General features: G+C 38.5%; 1 pseudogene; it reads left to right on the top strand.

Annotated features, from left to right (window-relative positions):
- Window positions 1-7,537: 7,537 nt before the first annotated feature.
- LOC114698610 lies at window positions 7,538-7,893 on the top strand (annotated as a pseudogene).
- The last annotated feature ends 3,200 nt before the right edge of the window (window positions 7,894-11,093 follow it).

Here is an 11,093-nt window from a genome sequence, read left to right as displayed (position 1 = left end):
CTGTTGGTCTAAAGTTCCTGAGTTCCTTTGAGCTTGGTTCACTTGTCTCTGTAGATTTCACCATCATGATCTTGACCCCCAACTCCTTGCTCATATAATCCCTCCTCCCTCTCTTCGACTGGACTCCCAGAGCTCAGCCTGGTGCTTGGTTGTGGATCTCTGCATCTGCTTCCATCAGTTACTGGATGAAGTCTCCATGATGACAGTTAGGGTAGTCACCAATCTGATTACAGGGTAGGCCAGCTAGGGGAGAGATGGAGGGAGAGAGCAATGAAAGAGATATCTTCATAGGGGGAGACCTTATGGGGTAAGGAGAAACCTGATGTTAAGGAAATTCCCAGGAATCCATAAGGATGACTCCAGCTTAGACTACTAGCAATAGTGGAGAGGGTACCTGAGACAGCATTTCTCACTGAACCTGGAGATAGACTGGTGACCAGGAAGTCCTAACAATTCTATTTCTGCCCTTTACCATCTGGGGTTCAGGCACCCAAATGGTCACATCTGGTTATGCCCTGAGTGTTGGTAATTTGAACTCAGGTCCTCATGGTTGTTCAGCAAATGCTTTTACCAAGAGCCATCCTCCCAGTCCCCATTTTATTTGTTTGTTTGCTTGTTTTGAGACAGGGTTTCACTGTGTAATCCTTGCTGCCCTGGAACTTGCTTTGTAGACCAGGCTGTTCTTGAACTCACAGGGATCTGCTTGCTTCTGCCTCCTGAGTGCTGGGTTTAAAGATGTGCATTACCACACCTACCCTTAGTATATTTTAATATAAACTTTATGCACGAGTCAAGAGAAAGGCATTCAGAAATAAAGATACACCCCCAGAGCATGGATATGCACTTCTCTGAGTCACTCATGATTTTGAATATTTAGTAAGACCACGACATATAACAAAACAATTCTTAAATAGTTGGAATGGATACCCAAATAACTTAGACAATCTAGATATGCATGCAATTATCAGAATGTTTGATCATAGCTCACTGGATATGTGCACAGTCATAAAAACAGACAAAGACTGCAAAATTCACTTTTGACAGATCCTTGCTATTTTTCTTTCATCTCTTCTTTTGCTAAAATTCCTTCCAAGAGGCTTCATAAATTACCAGTGAATTTATGATTTCCATTCTGTATCATTCTATTGAGTCTGGCTCCATAGTGAGTCATATCAGCTCCTATGTCTAACTTGTATGTGTCTTTGATTTTTTTCCCTAAATTATACAGTTCTTGTGACACAGTAATTTAAAGTTAGTTCACTCACAATGATGCATTAATGTCAGGAAGTCCTCTCAATGAATGTGTAAGTCAGTGGTTTCACAATGTGGTATGACCAAGTCATGCTTTTTAACAGAGAGGAGGCCAAGTGTGCTAGGCTAAAAACCCCACCCTCTTTCCTTTTTCAGAAAGCGGGGAAGGGGGGGGACTGCAGAACCATTAAAAGGAACATGTAGCTTTATTCCTAGCAAGGTGTGTCCACGTCAGCTTCCTTTTTTTAATAATGTGAAATTTTTTTTAACTTTAAAAGTTAAGTTATTAAAACATATGTTCTGGGGCTATGGATGTAGCTCAGTGGTAGAGCATCCACTTAACATATATGGCTCCCTGGATTTAATACACAGTGCCATAAAAAGGCCCCGGGCATTCTGAAGCTTCAGATTTGGTTTGTGGCCTGCTGTCTAGGTCTGTGTTTGAAGCTGTACCTGTGGTGACATTATTTGGAATAATTGGGTTGATGCTCAGAAATCTGCAGTTTTAACCAGTGATGCAAGTCCTTGGGCATGTGCACACATCTCTTCTAGGAACCATACATGTCAGGCATGCTTATTTGAGCAGAAGGAATTTTACTTCCATCCTCTGCAGGTAAAAACAGGAAGGTTGTAACTGGAAGGTCAGCCTTAATTATGAAGCCAGTTTGGAGCCATTGGATGGACTACCTAGTGAGATTTGGGGTGGGGATGAGGAAGACAGAGGGAGAAAGAGAAAGAATTCTAAAGTACTCAGTGTATGTACCAGCATGAAATGTCAATGGGATAGTAAAGTGTAGCTGGAGTTATCTCCAGTCCCGCCTGGGGCCAGCAGCCACTCAGACTCAAATAAACACACAGACACTTATATTATTTAAACTGTTTAATGGCTCAGGATTCTTGCTATCTAGTTCTTATATCTTAAATTAACCCATTTCTATTAATCTATAAGTTGCCACGTAGCTCGTGGCTTACCCATATCTTAATATCCGCTTCTCATCGCGGCGGCTGGCACCAGCCTTCCCCTTCCCAGCCTTCTCCTCTCTCTTTGTTCTGCCTATACTTCCTGCCTGGCTACTGGCCAAGCAGCACTTTATTAACCAATCAGAGCAACACATTCAGAGCATACAGAACATTCCATAGCTGTAAAGCCTGCAACATACTTGGAAATGAACTTGAGAGGCTTGGTTGTGACCTTCTGTGGGAAGGCCCTTGCTGCAAAGCTTCTCATGAACATTTGCTCAAGCCAGGGAAAGGGGAACAATGGTTTAATAGAATGAAATATCTCTAAACCAGCATGAGAAAAAAATTATTTTCTGAAGCTATTTATTGAAATATCAAAAATTTCTAAACCCTATGGTCCCTTGGCAGTCTAGCTTGGGATTCCCAGTTCTACCTGGGGCTGAGGATTGATTGTGAAAACCATTTTGTAGTTCAATATAGAATAACACAATTAAAATAATGTAGTGACGTTTCCATATTGTGAAAATTATCCAGTGGAATACACTTTTGTCTAAGATTGCATTCCCACTAAATTTCAGGATTATAATGTTCTTGTCTTTTATGAAAACATGATAATAATAAGCAAAGAGATTTTCAATTTTATTTTTATTATTTTTAATTGTGTGTATGTGTGTTTACCTGAGTACAGTTGCCGGCAGAAGCCAGAGGGTCAAATCTCCCTGATGCTGGAGCTATAGATGGCGGTAAGCTACTTGATATGGGTGCTGGGTTCAAATTCAGATCCTCTGGAAGAGCAATATGTGTTCTTAACCAAGGACACATCTCTCCAGCCCCAGAAGAAAGGTTTTTTGAAATGTTCTTATTTGACAGATCTGTTTGTCTTTCAATTAAAAACTTTATGAACTCCCTCAGTCTATTAGTTTAGCCGTTAATTACCTAATAGAATGAAAAGTGAATATAAAACATACCTGGAAGCAATGTAGTTTGCAGATAAAGTCACAAAGAATGGTAACAAAACAAACAAACAAAACTCTTAGGGACTTCCCTGGGAAGAATATGACCAAGACAACAGCTAAACACAATCAACAGTATTCCCAAAACTTGCCTGTATCATACCAATGCTCTTTTTTGAAAGGAAAGTTTACTTCATTTAGTGTGTGCAATTTAATTATACATTTTAAAATAGATATTATTTATGAGCAAACAAAATGAAAATTTGGTTGAGGGTTTTCTTATGGCAGCCAATTAGGACTGAGGCATGCATGATGTCAGCTGAGTGGTTTTTCGGGACTTCTAAAATTGCCCACATGGGTGACCCTAACTTTGCTCACAATGCCAGCTCTGCAGCACCTTTGCATCAGAAAAGGCAGGCGAGGGCAGTCACTGCTTCGCAGTGTTTGCATCAGCTAAAGTTTTCTTTCTCACTTTTACACCTGGACTTCACTTAAGAGCTTGAGAATTCCCCTAAGCCTTTAAGTTCCTCAAATGAAGTTCTGTGATAAATGTTTTCCCATCTCCATTAAGGACAACTGCTCTCCCAGGGACTTAGAAGATGAAAATGTTTTCCGTCAAGATGCCACCAAACAGAACTGTTAATGATACCCTCTGGTCTCTATTTACTCGAAAGTTTATCAAATGAGAAGGAAGTGCCACTTAGACTTGTCTCTTTGGACTAAACTGCAGCTTTAGAGTGTGAACCTGTAAATAGAGTGCAGTGGGCATTGGTAAATAGACAACCAACACATTTAATTACTCTTATTAGCAATTCTCTAGACGAGTTTAAACAAGCAGGAGGTTTTGCAGCTAATGACATCATATGCTTGAAAGGTGAGGATAGCTTCATTTTTAAAATTGCATAAGTTTTTTTAATTGTCTGTTTATTCTCCTGAGTACAGAAAATCGTGGAAAGTTTGGTGAATGAGGAAAAACATGTAGATTGTAAATCGGGTTTTCCTCCATGGTTCATATGACTAGGAACAGTAAAATAAAAACAACAATGCAAAACTGAAACAAAACACCACAGTAGTACCTCTCTTATCACTTTGTGCATTTGTGTGTGTGTGTGTGTGTGTGTGTGTGTGTATACGCACGCACATGTGTATGCAGGTACTCACATGTGTGCAGGTACTCGGGCGCGCGTGTGTGTGTGTGTGTGTGTGTGTGTGTGTGTGTGTGTGTACATACATGTGTACAAGCCAGGGATTGACATTAAGTACATTTCTCTATTCTTCTCCACCTTATTTTTGAGACAGGGTTTCTCACTGAACCCAGAACTGACTTTTTTTTTTGACTAGAGTGGTCGGCTCAAGTCAACACTAGGGTTATAGATTTGCTATAGCACTTCCCTATCTGACCATTTTCCCCACTCCCCCATTTATGTAACACATTTCCAGTTTTTTTCATTTGTTAAGTGGATACTGCATTGTTTTCAGGGTTCTCACAAAAATTTATTCATCATCTATTCATTCACGTGGCATATATTCATTGGACATTTACGCCGGCTATTGTGCTAGTTGTATACTAGAAATATGGAAGTAAGACCGCCAGGCTTGCTCCATCTCTGAAACTTTTGTGGAAATAAAGTGGAGTGTTCTGGAGGTAAACTAAGGTCAGATTAAACAGATGTTTGATGTGTGTACACGGTTCATAGCATATGGTTCACAGTTCAGATTTATCATTCTCGCTCAAATTCTAATTGCTCTCAGCAAATTCACTTCACTATTATCAATCTGGGCCATAGCTACAGAGGTGAAATTTTCTGTGGTCTCCCTATCATGTTTGAGCTCAGATCACAGCATTCCATGTGGACCTTTTTCTTTGAGTGGCTGACCTTACAGGTCATTGTGATCCAACTCTTTATTGCCTTTTTTAATTTCTCTTTTTGTGTGTGTCCAATATAAATGGATATAAATATAAAATAGATATAAAATAAACCAACGTTTTTGCCTATTGTGTTTAGCCTATTGATAGATATTATGTTTTAGTATGCCCAACGATGAAATCACCTGGCTACCCCACCCCACTACGCTGTTGACCACCACTACTCTCTTACAATTGTTCCACCTAGAAATCCAGAGTTGATATTCTTTCCATACCACAGGCCCTATTGCACGTGGATCATGTGCTGTGAATGATAGTTTGATAAATAAAACACGGATTGGCCAGTAGCCAGGCAGGAAGTATAGGTGGAACTAGAGAGAGGAGAAAGGAAAGGACAGGAAGGCAGGAAGGAGAGACATGAGCTGCCGTCCAGGGATCATCATGTAGAGGCAACACGTGGTGACATATAGATTAACAAAATTGGGCTGAGTATAAGAGTAAGAGCTAGACAATGATAGACCTGAGTTAATGGCCGAGCAGTTTAAATACTATAAGAGTCGGTGTGTTTATTTTTTAAATGGGCTCTGGGACTGGCGGGGCTTGGTGGGAGCTGGAGAGAAACTCTTGAGCTACAGTCATGTGTTGTAGTCCAAGTGTTCCCTCCTGTGAACTCTGAATAAATCCCACGAGTGGCTTGTGTTCTGTAGTTCTTATTCACTCTGATCCATTCTCCATCACTAAATCACAGATTTATCTAAAATGCAACCTGGTTATATGCTGTAGCTCCTCCTCTGACTGAATTTCTCTCTTTGTATTACACCATGCTGTCCTGAATTCCTGGCTAACATGAAAATCCTTCGGTTACCTTGCCCACTTTCTGTCTGAACCCTTTGACCTTCTTCATATCACATTTCAGACATATTAGGTTACCTAAATTGCCTAAAAACCTGGCTCTTTTTCAGAACTCCTGGGCTGCAAACAAGCTACTCCCAGTCTTTAGGAAGCTGTTCATCAGATTCACTTGCTTATTCCAGAAGCTTTGCCTTAAGTATAACTCTTTCCGCACTTGCCTGAACCTGCCCTGCTCAGGCTCAGCGGAGGCCATCTCCATTCCTCTCCCAGGCTAATTCCAGTCCAGACCTATGATTGAACATTATGAGTGACATTGTAATAATTTGTAATAATTCTTCTTTATAGAAGAAGTAGTTCTTTCCTATTTAAATATTTTGCTTTTGTTTTTAATTGGACTATTTGTTTCCTTGTTATTGTATTTCTTATGTATTTTGAACATCATTCACTTATTGGATGGATAGATTTTTCTCCCTTTTTGTAGACTGTCTTCCACTTTATTGATTGCCTCTCTTGATATATGCATTACAGTTTGGTATAATATCATTTGTATGCTTCTGCTTTTGGATGTGGTTTAGAGGTCATGTTAAAAAATTGCCCAGGCTAAAGTCATAAGCCTTCCAAATTGTGTTTTCTTACTAATTTTTATAAATATTCTTAATCTTGTTACATAAACTGCTTCTTCTTTTAGTTTGCTAAGAGGTTTTATTTAACTAATCAATTTTAATTTTACCGTGTTCCCATGAAATAATCAAATGATTGTTCTTCCTTAATCTAATATTGTGATGTTTAAATTATATCCCAATATCAAACTACTAAACCATGTTTCTGTCTTTGGAATAAGGCAACAAAGATGAAATTTTTCATTTTTCTACAAATAATTCATGAATTTAGACACCTTTGCATTTGTGTTTCTGAGTAAAATTAAACTTTAATTTTCCTATTCTGTTGATTCTTGTCCGGCTTTTGTATTAAGAAATTTATGTTAGCTTCCTAAAGTTAATTGGAAAATGAACAAATTTTCTGTATCTTGAATAGCTTGTCTTTATAGATTCAGTAGAACTTGCCATTTATATCATCTGTAAATGACCTGGAGTTTTCATTACATGAACAAGTTTTTGTAAGGTAATAAAAATAAAAAGGAAAATAAATAGATAAAAATAATGATGATAAAAAACATAGGAATAAAACTGTTAAAGGTTGTACAAGAGAGGAAAGACTCACTCAGTAAAGTGTCTACAGAGCAAGCATGAGTTAGGATCTCTGGCATCTACATAGGAGTATGGTCATGCATGTCTGCAACCCGATGTTGGAGGCAGAGGCTGGGTGATCTCCAGTTTGCTGGGCAGTCAGTCTAGTCCATTGGTGAGTCAACTGAGTCTGTGGAAGACTCTATCTCAAAAGATAAGGTTCAGAGCAATAGTAGAAGATAGCCAACCTCAAATTCTGGCTTCCGCGAGCACACACACACACACACACATGTACACATGCCTCTACACACACATGTGCACACACACACTCACTACATGCGCACACACAGACACAAAAAAGTACAGGTGATGAATACGTGCTTCTAAAACTGAATAAATGAACTTTAAAATATGTATAGGATGCTTTCCTTTTCCTCTTCCTGGGACGGTGCTTAGAGGCACTCAGAATGGTTCAGTGTTTGACATACTGTCATAGGCTTTCCTACAATGCAAAACAAAAAGCCTAACCAAACTAGGCTGTCTTGAACCCCTGGCAGCAAGACTGTTTACCTTTATACCAAGAAGATTGGGAAAGCACCTAAATCAACATGCGGTGTGTGCCCAGCCAGACTCTGAAGGGTTCGTACTGTGAGACCTAAACTCTTTATGAGATTGTCTAAGACAAAGAACCATGTCAGCAAGGCCTACAGTGGTTCCATGTGTGCCAAGTGTGTTCGTGACAGGATCACACGGGCTTTCCTTATTGAGAAGCAGGAAACTGTTGTTGTTGAAGGTCCAAGCTCAGAACCAGAAAGTGAAATAAATATTTGCAGCTTTTTTAAGCAATAAAAGTCAAGGTTTGGTCTTTGAAAAATATGTATAAGATATATTTGCTACAATGTATATAAGACATATATGTAGCAAAGTTCATTGGAAGAGAATTAAAGAAGACCAAGTAAATATGGAATTCTCTATGTCACTGAAGGGGGAGATTCGATGTTATGCAGATATTATTGCTATTCACTCAAAATCTAATATAGCTTTTGCAGAACTTGGAAAACTGGTAAATGTTTAAAAGATAATACATAGCCAGGTGATTTGGGGAGGAGGAGGAAGAAGAGGAAGAAGAGGTCTTGCTCTGCTAAGTGGGAAGACAGTATGAAGCTGTGATAGCTGAGGCAATGTGGAAGGTACAAGGTCTTTCAGTAAACGCTTGAAATTGCAGATAGTACCCAATCCTATGTATACTATGTTTTTTTCCTGCATATGGATCCCTGTCATAAACTTTAACATAAATTAGTCACAGCAAAAGATTAACAACATAATAAGACAGAACATTTATAAAAAAAATTCATGTGAATTCCCTTTTAAAATACTTTACATTTTACACACTACATTGCAAGCACACTTTCTAATGATGTGAGATGATACATGATGAGATGAAAAGAGACAGATAATATGGCCATTGTAGTTCAGCACTGGGCTACTATATAACGGTTATAATGGTTACTTGAACAAAAGCACCAGGATATTTCAGAGTAGATTTAATAATTGAAATGACTACCGAGGGACGAAAAGATGATATATATATATATATATATAGTAGATATATTGGACAGAGGTATGATTCATGGCCTACAAAGAATGGGGAGGGATAGTGTGAGATTTTTAACATGCTACTTAGAACAGTGGACAATATAAACTTTATGAGTTACATACTTGTGAAATTTTCCATTTGATATTTTTGAACCATTGGTAACAGAAACAATGAACACTAAAACTGTGAATGGGGGAGTATAATTCAGTGTTTTAGATATATTCTAACATTAGTGAGCTTCAAGAGAGGGGAAGGCACTTATTTCCTGGCTCAATGTAGATTCCTTAGATTCTTTCAAAACAAATTCGAGTTCTATCTTTTCTCTGTTGCTTCTCTTCTATCAGTGTAACCAGTAGAGACAATAGAGACAATGATGATGATGGTGATGTTGACAATGAAAATAATAACAATGATTTGTAGTGGTGGAGACTGAGTTTAGGCCCTCCTGCATACTAGGCAGGCTCTCTATCATTGAACTATCTCCTGGCCTCTAAGGATGCTTGCATAATTCTTGACAGAGCCAGGAAAGATATTGGAGTAATATCTTCTGCTAACAGTTAAAAATTAATTCCTAATGTCTTTGTAATCATTTGGGTTGATATTTGTAAATGTTTCTTTAAAAGTAGAAAATTTCGTATTATGTTGTAATACAATTGAATTGCTCTAAATTACAAAATGGATGACTCTTCTTGTTGTTCTCTTTCTTCCTTATGAAAAGCTATCAAGAAAGGTCAAATCAAAATCATTTATGTATTCTGTCAGGATCAGACACATAGCTAAGTTTCATATATCCAAAGCAGCTACAAAAATAGCTAAGGTCACTGACAACAGGCACCATTTAAACTCAAGCAGGAACCTGGTGTCATGTAATGAGCAGCCTTATCCCTCCTTGTGTCTGAAATACAGTTTCTTCCCCAAGTTATCCAAACAGCAGAAAATGAGCCTTCTTATCTGAAAAGAAGACAAACAAAAATATGGGCAACTGTGACTAGATGTGAAGAGATTTAAACAAATGGTATCTGAGAAGATATGTGCATAGTCATGGGAGTTACTTATAGAAATGATAAATGGAGTCAAGATCCTTTGGTCTTAGGAGCACTGAGCTGCGTCCCCAGACAAAGAGAGGAAAATAGTGGACGGGAAAACCTCTGTGAGTATAAAATATGACACAAAATATGGACTGTGACCATTTTGGTCATTCTAAAGTGACAGGGGACACCTATCTATTTTTCTCCTCGAATTACCCATTCCACCCATATCTAATTGGGATTGAGAGCCACTGATAGCCAAAGGAGTTCAGTTTGTCTCTTAGAGCCTTTGTGTAATAACTATCTTAGAATATTGGTAGTGCTGTGGGTGATGAAAACTTAGGTAAGCAGAGCCTCCTCAGAGGATGCAGGCATAGGTCAGGGTCACTTACGCTGTTAAACTTCAGAAGGACAAGAGTCCCCCCACCTAACACGTATCCAATGCCCTTGAGACTGATTGTTAAATTATAAAGAAGCACAGTTAACACAGTTCATGTCTTGTAGTTCAATACCAGCATTCGGAGTCAGTAGAGGAGACACACATTTTCTTCCACATAGCAGCTACAATGGCATCTTTTGGAGAAAAACAGGTATGTGGAGAAGGGATGTGAAGGGGAAGATCTGTGTTTCCTCTTCTTTGAGTGTTTGTTAAGTAGTAAATTGTCTACCCTATAATGCAGTAACACTGTTCGTACATGTTTTCTTCCCCTTTCCATCTGTTTACATGCAGAGAGAGTGTGTAAGCATCTAGATTACTGAAGATGCAGGGTTTGCTGTGGATTTGTACTGAAAGGCAGATCTGTTTGGAAACAACAATGTGCAGTCTTTTGACAATGTATCTTGTCTCCTAAGAATATTTAGAACCTTGAAAAAGAGTAGAAGTTCTTCATGAGGACGAGCTGATTTGTATAGTAGAGGTGTTCCCCTAAATGAAGCAGAGACAGCTCAGGAGTGGAATGTGTGCTCACTGCGAACAAGGTGCTGAATCAAATCCCCACTTCAAATAAGAAAGGGGGGGGAAAGCATAGGAAATACAAAGAAAATTTTATTGGCTTATTTTAAAAATCACTTCACTTTGAAAGTAAAGAGTTGTCTGCATGGGGTATCTGTCTGTCTGTTATCATCATCTTTCTATCACATCTATATCTCAACCCCTTCCTATGTTACATTTTTATTTTAATTACTGGACTAAGAAATATAATATAAACACTAATTTTTAGACGCTAAAAATAAGTGTAGTTGAGAACTGATTACATATACTTTAGAAATGTATGGGGAAAGGATTTTTAATGAAACTATTCCAAGGCTCAGGGCTCACCATGGAAGAAGAGGATGTAGAGAGATTTTAAGAGTCAAAGGTAGTGTAGAACTGCAGTGAACCAGTGCCTTCCAGTCATG

The sequence above is a fragment of the Peromyscus leucopus genome, chromosome 8a (assembly GCF_004664715.2).
Source record: "Peromyscus leucopus breed LL Stock chromosome 8a, UCI_PerLeu_2.1, whole genome shotgun sequence".
NCBI classification, from domain to species: Eukaryota; Metazoa; Chordata; class Mammalia; order Rodentia; family Cricetidae; genus Peromyscus; species Peromyscus leucopus.
Note: the sequence above shows the minus strand (reverse complement) of the source record. Positions and strands in the feature narration are given on the sequence as shown.